The sequence below is a fragment of the Sapajus apella genome, unplaced genomic scaffold, assembly GCF_009761245.1.
Source record: "Sapajus apella isolate SASKATOON/1434 unplaced genomic scaffold, GSC_monkey_1.0 scaffold154, whole genome shotgun sequence".
NCBI classification, from domain to species: domain Eukaryota; kingdom Metazoa; phylum Chordata; class Mammalia; order Primates; family Cebidae; genus Sapajus; species Sapajus apella.
This window is the reverse complement of record NW_022437094.1, coordinates 2,336,249-2,350,265: the sequence shown is the minus strand read 5'-3', so window position 1 is coordinate 2,350,265 and position 14,017 is coordinate 2,336,249.

Here is a 14,017-nt window from a genome sequence, read left to right as displayed (position 1 = left end):
CCCATCTCTACTAAAAATACACAAATTAGCTGAGCGTGGTGGCAGGCTCCCGTAATCCTAGCTACTTGGGAGGCTAAGGCACTTGAATGAGAATCACTTGAACCCAGGAGGCAGAGGTTCCAGTGTGCCAAGATTGTGCCACTGCCTGGGTAACAAAGCAAGACTCGATCTGAAAAAAAAAAAAAAAAAAAAAAAATTTGTTCTTTTAAAAATATATTAAGTAATCTACAGTGTCACTTCCCCTCCAAGCTTGACTTCTACCTTTACTTTCTGTTACAATTTGGCCATGTCCCCACTCAAATCTCATCTTGAGTTGTAATCCCCATAATCCCCAGGTGTTGAGAGAGGGGCCTGGTGGTAGGCAATTGGATCATGGGGGTAGTTTTCCTTATGCTGTTCTTGTGATATTCAATGAGTTCTCATGAGATCTTATGGGATTTTTGTTTTGTTTTGTTTTTGGGACAGAGTCTCACTCTGTTGCCCAGGCTGGAGTGCAGTAGCCCAATCTCAGCTCACTGTAGCCTCAGTCTCCAGAGTAGCTGGGATTACAGGCATGTGCCACTACTCCCAGCTAATTTTTGTATTTTTAGTAGAGACGAGGTTTCCCCATGTTAGCCAGGCTGTTCTTGAACTCCTGACCTCAGGTGATCCACCCACTTCAGCCTTCCAAAGTGCTAGGATTACAGGCATTAGCCACCATGCCCAGCCGAGATCTGATGGTTTTATACCTGTTTGACAGTTGCTCCTTCACATGCTCACACTCTCTGTGTGGCCACCATGTAGGACGTGCCTGCTTCCTTGTCTGCTATAATTGTAAGTTTCCTGAGGCCTCCCCAGCCATGCAGAACTGTAAGTCAATTAAACCTTTTTCCTTTATAAACTACCCAACCTTAGGTATTTCTTTATGTCAGTTTGAAGGTGGACTAATGCACTTTCTGGTAACCACGCTTGAAGATTTAGGAAACTCAGAGTATCTGGGATCAAATTGTGGCCCCACCCTGAGCAGTCATGTGACTTTGGGGAGGTTACTTATTTTCTTCATTTCAACTTCTGTAAAATCTGTAAAATGAGATTGGTTCTGAGGGTCAAATGAGCATAGCACAGTGGGAACAGTGGCAGGTACATACTGTTTGCCAGATGTTGACTATTTGTCTTTATTGAATTAGGACTGTGGTACCCTACTTTATGGCTCTTGATTTTATATGACAAAATCATACTTAGTGCTTTGTTAGTAAAATAAATAAAATGTGAAAGTCCCTGCCATGGAGGGAAGAAAGAGGGGAGAAAAGGGAGTTGGTAAGTTTCAGCATTTCAAAGCTTGGAGAGGGACAAGTTAGGTTTCTATTTTATGGAGAAGAAGGTGGAGATAGGATGGGTCCTAAGGTTGGTTCAAGTTCACACAACCATAACTCTTTCTTGAGAGTATAGCTAGGATTTCAGGGATTGCTGTAGTCAAGTTGCAGACAAAAACTACTCATTGGAAGATGGGAATATTTAGTTACAAAAGCAGTCAACAATTCAGGTATATCTAAATTCAGTCAGTAAATAAAAGTTGTTCATCTTGGTTGCTAATGGGACCCACTCTACTAACTGAAGCTTTGTATAGAATTCATAGGGGAAGATGGCTTTAAGTAAGAAACCATTCTGTGCTTTTGTTAGGAGTAAAATGCTCAGGAAGCTGATAATAAATGAAAACCTTAGTCCCACTGGCACTGAACTAGGGGCCAGGAGAGTGACAACATCATAAGCCACAGGGTGGGGCAGCCCAAGCAGGAGCAATCTGAGCTGTGTGGGAGTGGAGGCAGCCAGGGTGGGACATTGTGAGGTGTGGGGTGGATCATTGTGACACACATGCCTTGGCTCCCACCTGGGCCAGTGGGCTTCAGTCTGTAGGTGACTGCAGAAGGAGGTGGAGCCTCCCTCTGTACTCTCTTCAGAAAGTTGTTTTTCTTAGCACTTATTGGGTTCACAACCTATTAAATAAGCCAGCTGGTCTTTACCCTCTTAGACAAGTCAACTCAGGGGTGGCAGCAGGGTGATATCCTTGGCCTGAGGCCCTGCTGGGGCTGGGCTGTGTGGTGGACAGTGAGGAGCAGACAAGACCATCTGTGCAAGTGCAGAATAGCTTCCACCTAGGGCAGTGGGAGTACATGGTCAAAGCTGTGAGCAGAGGCACAGGTGGTGGCAGACAGGAGTAGAGACACATCGTGGGGTACACACTGACCTGTTAATGTGCAGTGCCCCAGGGCCAGCACCTGTTTGGAACAGCACCAGGGGTCAGTGCGTCCCTGTGTGTCAGAGATCTATGAGGCAGCATCTGGGGACACGATGGCAGGAGTGCCGATGGCTCCCACGGTGGAGCCTGCTAAAGTGACTTTTGAAGTTGGTGAGGGCCTTCACTTGGAACAGCACCAGGGGTCAGTGTGTCCCTGTGAGTCAGAGATCTATGAGGCAGCTGGGGACAGGATGGAAGGAGCACTGATGGCTCCCATGGTAGAGCCTGCTAAGATGACTTTTGAAGTTGGTAAGGGCCTTCACTTGGAACAGCGCCAGGGGTTAGTGTGTCCCTGTGAGTCTGAGATCTATGAGGCAGCAGCTGGGGACACAATGGCAGGAGCACCAGTGGCTCACACTGTAGAGTCCACTAAGGTGACTTTCGAAGTTGGTGAGGGCCTCTGTGTGCACCATATCTGTGATGGGGAGATGCTTGAAGGTAAGGAGGTGACAGGTACCCTTGGCTCACCTCTGGCTGCTGCTGTCCCCAGGGTTTCCTGGGAGGCATCCCCCACTTCAAACTCATTTCTGTCTATAGCCAGCTTTCCCAGGGCTGGCCAGGAACAAAGGCTGGCTCTGCCTTGCATCCCGCACCTTAGTCTTTCTCCATAGAGTCCAGTCAGTTTCCTTTCTCCTTCCCTCCCAAATGCCCAGTTCTTCCTCATCTCATTCTCCCAGGCTGGCATGGGACCATTTATTTATGGCTCTTCTTGTCTGTAGCTCTATTTATTATCCTGTTGGACTTTGTTGAGGCTTCTTTGAAATATCTCCCTTTTTGCAATAAAAACTTAAATACCCCAACTTTCCAGTACCCATCTCATTCTTCCTTTGTACCTATCCAGATGGTACATAAGTGAAGGAGCCAGGTAAGTGACTAATTGTTTCCCTTGTTAAATTAGCTAAATCTCAGGACAACTCATACTCAAATATTTGGGGATTTCTTCTTATTTAAATTCAGAATGGAGGTTGCCATGGGAGAGACTATATGGTATTCTTAATGGGGTGCTTTAAGTCATGTGATAGAAGCTGCTTAGTTTCTTCTAATTGTAATTTGAATGCAGAAGGAAAGAAAATGGAGGGTGGGTAAAATAATTGTGGAAGGTGTGAAATGTCACAGCTAGGGCTGTAGAAAAATGGGTACAGGTTGGGGGCTGTTTTCCCCAAAAGAGTGTACCCATGAGGCTCTGATTACTTTAAAGTTCTTACTTTAATACAAAATGTGTCTTCAGATTTATTCTGGTGACTTAACAAACATTTACCTCCTTCTTCTAAAAAAGATGTGGGGATGTTTGTGGTCAAAACTTTCAAAAGACATGAAATATAAATGTAGACTTGTAATGTGTACATTGTGGCACTATTTACAATAGCAAAGACTTGGAACCAACCCAAATGCCCATCAGTGATAGGCTGGATAAAGAAAATGTGGCACATATATACCATGGAATACTATGCAGCCGTAAAAAAAGGATGAGTTCGTGTCCTTTGCAGAGACATGGATGAAGCTGGAAACCATTATTCTCAGCAAAGTGACACAAGAACAGAAAACCAAACACCACATGTTCTCACTCATAGGTGGTTGTTAAACAATGAGAACGCATGGACACAGGGAGGGGAACATCACACATTGGGGTCTGTTGGGGGTAGGGGGCTAGGGCAGGGATAGCAGGGGGTGGGGAGGTTGGGGATGGATAACATTGGGAGAAATACCTAATGTAGATGATGGGGGGATGGAGGCAGCAAACCACCATGGTATCTATTTACGTATGTAACAATCCTGCAAGATCTGCACATGTACCCCAGAACTTAAAGTATAATAGAAAAAAAAAATGGTTAAAATGCCAGACCTTGCCTGTGTAAGTGTTTGTTGCCATGGCTCCCATTTTGTCATTCCACCTCCTGACACTAGCATCTTGTTCAAAGATAAGAAAGTTGGAGGTTTCTCAGTCTACACTGCTGGGAGAGGAAGGGGGATGAGAGTGGGTAGAAAAGAGAAAACAGTTGGTCTGCCTCCAAAATTTTGCAAAGAGATGACTCTAAGTAGAAATAATTCTGTATAATAATATGTTTCTTTAATAAAAGCTAAAATTTTCAAAATCGAAAAGATTGTACCATAAAGATATTAAATCCATTTGGCTCATTGGTTTCATTTAAATGGCAGAGATTTCATTACTGTAGAGGAAATGTCTTATATAGCTCTTCTATTTAAACTTTGGTTGAACTTTAAATTTTTTCAGAGATAGGATGATTAAGACTCAAGATGAGTGTGACTTTGTAACTTGGAAGTACTATACTCACTTTTCTTTCTTTCTTTTTTTTTTTTTTTTTTTTTTTTGAGACGGAGTTTCGCTCTTGTTACCCAGGCTGGAGGGCAATGGCGTGATCTCGGCTCACCGCAACCTCCGCCTCCTGGGTTCAGGCAATTCTCCTGCCTCAGCCTCCTGAGTAGCTGGGATTACAGCGCATGCCACCATGCCCAGCTAATTTTTTTGTATTTTTAGTAGATACGGGGTTTCACCATGTTGACCAGGATGGTCTCCATCTCTTTACCTCGCGATCCACCCGCCTCGGCCTCCCAAAGTGCTGGGATTACAGGCGTGAGCCACCGCGCCCGACCCTATACTCATTTTTCAAGATATTTCAGGATCGCTTTAGAATAAACAAATGTATTATGTGAATTAATTGATTATACCTTTATACACAAAACATAAGTACTTGTGTAAACTTATACTCTGCTTGGTGGTGTGGGGAAAGCCTCTGAGTGATTTTAAACACAAGTTAATAGATGGATAGTGTTTGATGAGAGCCCCAAAAAAGGCTCTTTATTGTCATTCTTTAAGATTACAACACAGCTTATGTATGTCTCTTCTGGCCCTTTCCAATACAAAAAAGGCTTGTGTATGTTCTCCCTGTGTGTTGTTAATGAAGAAATAAAGACTTAGAGATCTCATATGACTGTGGAAGACAGCTACTCAACAGAAGTAAGGTTCTGTCCTCAGAATGACATGGAAATGACAGATATGCTGAATTTACTTTTTAAAAAGGTTTTAAACTCCAAAATACATCTTATATTTTGCCTATAAAATAGACCTGTCTTTTAAAATGTACTGCCATCTTGATTTATTTTATGCAAACTTGATTTTAAACAACTCAAAGCCAACATTTATGTCTTCATTTAAAAAAAAATAAAAGAGAGTCTCACTGTGTTACTCATGCTGGCCTGAAATTCCTGACCTGGGTTCAAGGGATTTTCCCATCTCAACCTCCTGAGTAGCTGGGACTACAAGTGTGTGCCATCTTGCCTGTCTCCATCTTATGTCTATACATTCATTTCAATGGATAAGAATAAAAGTAGAGGTAATGAAATAGCCTAAATGCAGCAGTTGAATAAACGAGTTGATAAATTTTTGTAAATGACCAAATCTTTTTTCTTTTCTCCCTCTATAGATACAGCTTTGGAGTCCAACCCTTCTGGCCAACCAGAGGCAAGCACAATGTACTTGAGGAAGTCTCCAACAGATGGTGAGACACCATTGTTTTTCCACCCAGAAAAAGAGTGAAAACTCTTGTTTGATTGGATATATTATAGAAAGTATTTAGAAAAACTCATATTGGTTTAAATTTTTCAACTTTTCACATATTCACTTGTCTTATTTTAAAATGTAATATACTTTCCTTTAGTTGTTACCATCTTAGTGAAAACATGTAAACTTTTTGTTTATACATTTTGCCATCTTTTTATCAGTGCAATTTGTCATGTGATGGAAAGGTCATAGATTTACCTTTCTTTATCATTCTTTGTCCCTTTTCCCTTGTTTCAAGGGGTACATTTTAAAAATGAATGATAGAACTTAGGCTTCAGCTTGGTTTTCATTTGACAAATAAAAAAAACATAGTTGTTCATCATCAGGGATTGAATCTATGAATTTGGGCTTCCTCTTACATAGTCCTCTGACCACATGCATTTATCACATCCAGGTTTATGCTACTCAAAACTTTTAAGTTATTAACCTTTTCATTTGATGTAATGTAAATTCAAACATGCCCTACTCCTGCTTATTTTCCTCAATGTTATGTTAAATCCTCATTTAGTTGCTTAAAAGCCATACACAGGCAAGTTTTCCAGTTGATTTAAACAGCAAGCATACAAGTGAGGGTTCTATAATGATATGTGAAGTAATGCAGCACAGTAAAATATGGGGGGGTTGTAACCTTTGTTTTTCTAGTTTGAGTAGACTTTGCCTGTCTTGAGTCAGTTATTTCTGGTTAGAATTTGTGTTTGTTTTTGCATTACTATAAAGAGATACCTAAGGCTGTGTAATTTATAATAAAAAGAGATTTAATTGGCTCATAGATCTCCAGGCTGGACAAACATGGCTTCAACATCTGCTTCTGATAAGGGCCTCAGCAAGCTTACAATCATGATGAAAGGCAAAAGGGAAGCAAGTGGTTCCACACAGTGAGAGAGGGAGTAGAAAGTGGTAGGGGGGAGGTACAATACTCTTTTAAACCTGCAGAATGAGAATTTGCTTATTACCATGGGGATGAGACCAAGCCATTCATAAGGAATCCATCGCTATTACCCAAACACCTCTCCCTAGGCCCTATTTCCAACATTAAGGGTCACATTTTAACATGAGATTTGGAGGGGGAACAAATCTAAACTGTATCAGAATTGTATTTCCCAGTTCCTTCCAGAGCCATGGGCTTCTCACGCCTAGAGAACATGGAAACGGTAAAAGAAAAGCTATGCCATGTCCCTCACTCTTCAGTGGTAAGAATGTTTACCTACAAGGGCCTTCCAGCATCAAAGGCGGAGGCTATGTAGGAAACAAAGCATGATCTAAGTTCCTCTTGGAGCTTTTAGTATTCTGGCCTTTTTTTTTTTAATGATTTTAGAAAAAATAATGAAGAACATATTCTTCATTCTTTCTCTGAAATAGTTCTGACATCTGAGCCCTTCTGTACTTCTGGATTTTCTCTTTTTTCCTAGCCTATGTTAGTTTATTCAGCCAAATGCAGTAAGTAGCCTCTGAGTGGTCTGGTTGCTTTCACATCCATTATTTTTTTTAGCATGAAGCTAATTTTCTGACTATATTTGTTTGCCTGTTTTCTAACAGCTATTTTACCCCCAAGTGTAGCATTTATCACATGGCTTTCAAAGATAGTTTTCATCTACTGAAAAACATCTGTTCCCTTTTTTTTTGGCAAGGGGATAGGCAACTTTCTTTGGGCTTTTGTCATCCTACTTCAATATAGAGTGGCTTTCCCTAGATATGCATGATGTCTGCTTTTCTGTGGTGTCTCCTGAAAGTCTTTTGTGATCTCACATAACTGCCGTCTTGTGTGAGGTGGCCTGAGTCCTAGATTCTTTGTTTCCTTCTGTCTTGTTATCCTCTCTAGTTGTACTTGAACACATTTTCCTGGGTGGAAATGTTTAGAGATCTGGCCAGCCTTAAAATTCTTCCTCTTTGATAGAGAGTAACCTCTAGGTTGAATCTAAATTTATGGTTCTGAAGACATTTTGCAATTGTGCTCTCATTACACTGTTGTTCTTGAATCTGTTGTGATTGTGTGATACATTATTTATAACCAGGCTTTATGTGTCTGTGGAAGCTTTTTAGGAGATGCTCTCTTTCTGAGATTCTGAATTTTCATAATAACAGCTTGGTGGGAATCTTTTCATTTTATTAAGTCTAGTAAGTCTGCAGACTATCTCCTTGAGAATATTTTTATTTTCTTTGTTTTTTTCTGATAGTCTTGTTATTCAGACACTAGGCTGCTTAGACCAATATACCTGCATTGGTTTTTAATTTTTTCCCCATCTACTTTTTTCAGTTTGTCTTTTTATTCCACTTCTGGGATAATCTGTGACTTTATCCTCTACTGTTTCTATTGAAATTTATATGTTTATGAGAGGGTTTTAAGATATTTTTTAAAGTTTTTGCTCCTGATTTTGACTGGTCCCATGAATTCCTTTTTTTCTGTTGCTTCTATCTCTTTTGTTGGAGGCTTCCCTCCAATGTGTGGTGGTCCCTGGCTTGCTTTATTTGGAAGCAGGATGTCTGTTAACTGATAGCACTAAGTGTGAGGTTTTGGAAGCCGAACTAGCATTTTATTTGGGGGACCTCAGTGTATTATCTGGGGATCTTTATGTGAGACATTTTAGCTTCTTCTGAGAAAGATCTCCCAATTTTCTGCCTGGGAAGTAAAAGCGTACTTGCTTTCTAAAAGCAGAGTCAGGGAAGAAAGTTGGAGTTCCATTTTCGGTGTACAGTTTTCATTATATCTCAGGTTTAAACCATGGTATCTGAGCTAGAAAGTCTCAGGTTTGATATATGTAGAGAACACACATCTAAGTTTTTTATCAAATGGGAGGACAGGTGAACTTGGGGCTCTGGTTAGAGATTTTCAACTGACCTTGCTGGCTTTTGTTTTACATTTTATTCTACTTTCCAAAGTGCCACTTGCCTCTTAAGTTCACAACCTGCCTTTCATTCTACAAGACAAACTGACTCACTTCTTTTCCAGTCAGTTTCTGTAGGCACCAAAGTTGTGCTTCCATGTTATTTACCACTCCTTTATCTATCTACTTTTTATGTCTCAGGATTTATTAAAAAGTATCTCTGTTTCATATACAATACAGTACATTAAATGGTATTATGTTACTTAAAGGCAGACTGTAGGTTGGGCATGGTGGCTCATGCCCGTCATCCCAATATTTTGGGAGGCTGAGGTGGGAGGATCCCTTGAACCAAGGAGTTCAAGATGAGTCTGGACAACATAGTGAGACCTGGTCTCTTCCAAAATTTTTTAAATAGCTGGGTATGGTGGTACCTGCCCATAGTCCCAACTAGTCAGCAGGCTAAGGTGGGAGGATCACTTCGGCACAGAAGTTCCAGGTTGCAGTTAGCTGAGATTGCATCACTGCACTCCAACCCAGGCAAGAGAGCAAGACCCTGTGGAGGGGAAAAAAAAAAGAACCCGGGCGAGAGGGCAAGACCCTGTGGGAAAAAAAAGAAAATAAAAGAAAAGGTAGGATATATTAAGTTAAAGGTGCCTGCTGTAAACCCTGGAGCCATTACAAAATAAAATAAAGTAAGGTCAAATAGAGATATGATAAATAAGATAAATAAGCCACTAGGGAAGATAAAATGGATACAATAAAATTAGAAAAAAAATTAAAATCCTTTAAAAAGCCCCATTTGCTTCTATTTTCCTAGTTACACAAAGGAGGCAAAGTGTGAAAAAGAATAGATCATGTTTCTCTAAGGATGTATGTCAGGTATTTGTGGAATAGAGGTGGTGCAGGAGTGTGGGAATGGGTGTCCTGTGTTGCTAAAGCTGTGGGTGTCTTCTTTAAAAAAAAAAATCCAGAAATGTGGATCTGTTCATTCATTCATTCATTCACTGATATAAAATCTGATTTCTATAGTGTTCAGCCTGATGACTGATATATGTATACTTCACCACCACAGTCAAACTCACATTTCTGTCACCTCCAGAGTTGCCCTCTTTTGTGTGTGTGGTAAGAACACGTAAGATCTACCATCTTAGCAAAAGTCAAGCATACATCACAGTGTTGTTAGCTACAGTCATAGTGTTGTACAGGAGCTCTCCAGAACTTACTCATCTTGCGTAACTGAAATTTTGTACCCTTTGACCAACAACTGCTCATCTCTCCTTCCTCCAGCCCCTGGCAACCACTATATACCCAGAAATCCCATTTCTGGGGATATAGCCAAAGGAAATAAAATGAATATCTGAAGAAGATATCTGCACTTTTATATCCATTTTGGCATTTTTATAGTAGCCAAGTAATGGAAACAACATAAATGCCTGTTATTGGATAACTGGATAAAGAAATCTATCTATCTATCTATCTATCTAGACACAACAGAATATTATTTAGCATTAATAAAGAAAAAATTCCTGCCATTTTTGACAACATGGGTGGACAACATGCTTGGTGAAATAAGCCACGCACAGAAAGACAAATAGCACACAATCTTACTTATATGATGACGCTGCATTCATGTTTCAGCCACCACATCCACGCCCACCCCCGCAAACACAAACCCAGCCCCTCATTTCAGTTTCTGCCCCTGACTGAGATACAGGGTTGGTGCTCTCTGAATACATGTTCCATTCATGCTTCCCTACCTCCAGCTGTTGTAGGCTCTCACACTGAAAATGAAATTCCTATCAAGACTGGTCCAACTCCGAGGTTGTGTGGAACTACTGTGTCCTCTATTGTCTTCCGTAATAATCATGACATTGCTTAGTTTCATTCACTAAAGCAAAAATGCTAATGAAACAAATGGTAATTCAACTGATAGCCCATTATTTCTCAGTCCAAATACAGAATTCCATAGTAAAACAAAAATTATTGAAACAGTAATAAGGACTCTTCTAGCAATGTGAGTTTCTATAAGGTTCTGATAAGTCTTATGATTTCACTATCCCCTCAGGGCAGTCCATCTAGCGTGAGGCAATTTTATGGTACATAAATACTAGGAGGAGAGAGTAGGATACCATTTCATCACAGGGAGGAGAAAAAAATTTAAGCAACATGCTTAAATATAATGTTAAATCATGACTCTAACCTAATTTTCATATGTGCAATAAAATGTGCTGTGTGACATAGAACTGATAGAAAATATACCAAAAAAATGGAAGTTTTATATTATAACTCATCAAAAGAACATATTCACTTATAATTGAGGTTTCTTGTATTATTAAGAATTAATGTCCATAACTCACTAATACAAGTCATCCCGTTTGTCTACATTTTTTTTGCAAACATATACTGAATGACTTTGTGTGACAAGCTGTGAAGTTTCAAATTTACCAATTTCTCAAACCCTTTGATTTGCATTATGCTATTTAATCCTGCGAGAAGAGTAGCTGTTGTTGGTATTTCTAAGCCAAGAATTCCAACACTTAATAGGTGAAAATTACATTAAGCTGGTCATAAAACCATATTGTTAGCTTTTTAAAATTTAATAACTACCAAGGAATTCACCTTAGCGATGCAACTTTCGAGAAATTAGAAAATGAAGAAATGCATGCGTTCAATGATTTATTTTAGAATTTGAAAAGTCTTTCAAATGAGCATCTTACTTAATTCATATTTTGTGAAGAACCACTGAAAACAGTTATGTAATAGTGTGTCTAAACATGTATTCAGAGTAACCCTTCCTGTATATTTGCACATTTATATATATTTATATCCTGTTCCTGGAATAGATTTACCAGTTTCTTTTTCAGAAAATTTCTAAATTTTTGGAATGTGCAGAAGTACTAGTAGGTAACTTAGATTTGAAATACACTATACTAGATATAATTGGAAAAATGAGATGGAGCTATGCTCTGTTGCCCAGGCTAGAGTGCAGTGGCACAATCTTGGCTCACTGCAACCTCCATGTCTCAGGTTAAAACAATTCTTGTGCCTCAGCCTTCCTTGCAGCTGGGACTATAGGCACCCACCACCACACCTGGCTAATTTTTATATTTTTGGTAGAGACAGGGTTTCCCCATGTTGGCCAGGCTGGTCTCAAATTCCTGACCTCAGGTGATCCATCTGCCTCAGCCTCCCAAAGTGCTACAACCACAGTCGTGAGCCACTGGGCCCAGCCTACATGGAGAGCTTTTTTTTTTTTTTTAATAATGTTAGGGCCACTACAGGATACTATCAGAAGGACCACCGCAGCCAGTTCCACCTGTAGGCAGCCCCTGCAGATCCCTGAGTGGCTGCTGACACAGGGGAGAGAATAGGTGTGGGGCTCAGCAGAGACTAACTCTCTGTCTAAAGGAAGAGGCAGAAATTCTACCCCCTGGATCTTGGAGATCTGTTTATGGGTCTGTATCTGCCTGCTAGCCAGCTGCTTGGGGGCCTTGGAGTCTTATTCCTCTCCCAGGGCCTGGCCTTTGCAGACAGAGGGGGTGCTGGGAACTAGTGCGATGAACGGACAGCACCCAGGACACCTGGGCCTGTGGATCTTCAGCAAGGAGGTGGCTAGGAGCCCAGGGAAATAAAACCACTGCCCAGGGTGACCCACAGGCAAGTTGGTGGCTGAACCAGTATTAGCACCTGAGTGCCCCACGCAGCCTGGCCCTCTCTCCTGGGACATCTGTATCTGGGCCCATGGGAGGAGGCCCCTCCACTGCTCAGGCACACTGAGTAATTTCTTTAGGGGGTGATTTGTTCTTTTGTTTTCTCTCCTCCTCCCTCTCTTTCTGAGAAATCTGATTTTAACTATGAGAGCTGAGCCATTTTAGGATCAGGTTGCCACATTTAGCAAATAAAAATAAAAGATGCTGTGTTGAATTTGAATTTCAGATAAACAACATATAATTCTTGAGTTCAATCATATTTCATGCAATATGTGGGCATAACTTATACGAAAATAATTATTTGTTGTTTATTTGAAATTCACATTTGACTAGTCTTCTCGTATTTTATTTGGCAACCCTACTTTAGGAGCCATGATTCTGTTAACAATCACTTTTTTTTTTTTTTTCAGAGATGGAGTCACTCTGTCACCCAGGCTGGAGTGCAGTGGCATGATCTTAGCTCACTGCAACCTCCACCTCCCAGGTTCAAGTTATTCTCCCACCTCAGCCTCACAAGTAGTTGGGACCACAGGTGTGTGCAAACACGCCCAGCTAGTTTTTGTATTTTGAGTAGGCTGGGATTTCACCATTGTTGACAGGCATGTCTCAAACACCTGACTTCAAATGATCCACCATCTGCATCAGCCTCCCAAAGTGATGGGTCATGTCAGCCACTGCAGCCAAGCAATTTCACTTGGTCTCTGTGCAGAAGCTGTGAAGAGAAGACATTTACTGGGTCAGAGAGGAGGAGGGGCACAGGAGTCAGTCCTGGTTTCAGTTAAAAGGTGAAAGAACATCTAGAGGACCAGAGTTTCAAATCAGACTGGGCAACATAGCAAGACTTCATTCCTACAAAAGTAAAAATTAGCCGGGCATGGTAGCATGTGTGCCTGTGGTCCCAGCTACTCGGGAGGCTGAGGCAGGAGAATCATGGATCACTTGAACCTGGGAGGTTGATGCTACAGTGAGCTACGATTTTGCCACTGCACCTCCACCTGGGTGATAGAGCAAGACCCTGTCTCTAAAAACAGAAAAAAACAAAAAGAGAGAAAGAGAGAGAGAGAAGAAAGGAATCCTTCTCTCTGCTGGCTCCCCCAGAACCTAGCTGAGTCCTGCAAAACTAACCCATTGCCATTTCCCTCTACCTTCTCTCCTTTGAACAATCTCCATGGATCTCTGTTTGGTCCCAGCTTGTCTGAGTTTCCAAGAACAAAAGCAATCCTGGCACTCGCTGCAAGATGTTGAGAGATAAATAAGGAAGCCACTCAGACGGCCAGAAAGACAAGAAACCTCTGGCTACCTTGAGAGAGGAAATAGGAACAGGAAGGCAGAAACATTGGAAGGGGATTGGGTCAGCAGCACTGTGGTCCCCACCCCCATCCCCACCACATGGCTTCACAGGGCAGGCACCATGAAGGCTCTGAGCAGTGAAGAGCTGCTGATCAAGGAGACATGGATCACGTGCAAGTTCAGCCTTATGGTTTTGTTTGTTATTGGGCTGTACACACCCGGCTCCCGTGTGCCCCAGTCCAGCTCGGCTGCACGTAAGGTGGGATCCAGCCACCATCTCAGAGCCTCAGAGCAAGGCAGGTAACTGGGCTCTCCTCATGAGAGCTAGGGTACACCTCTG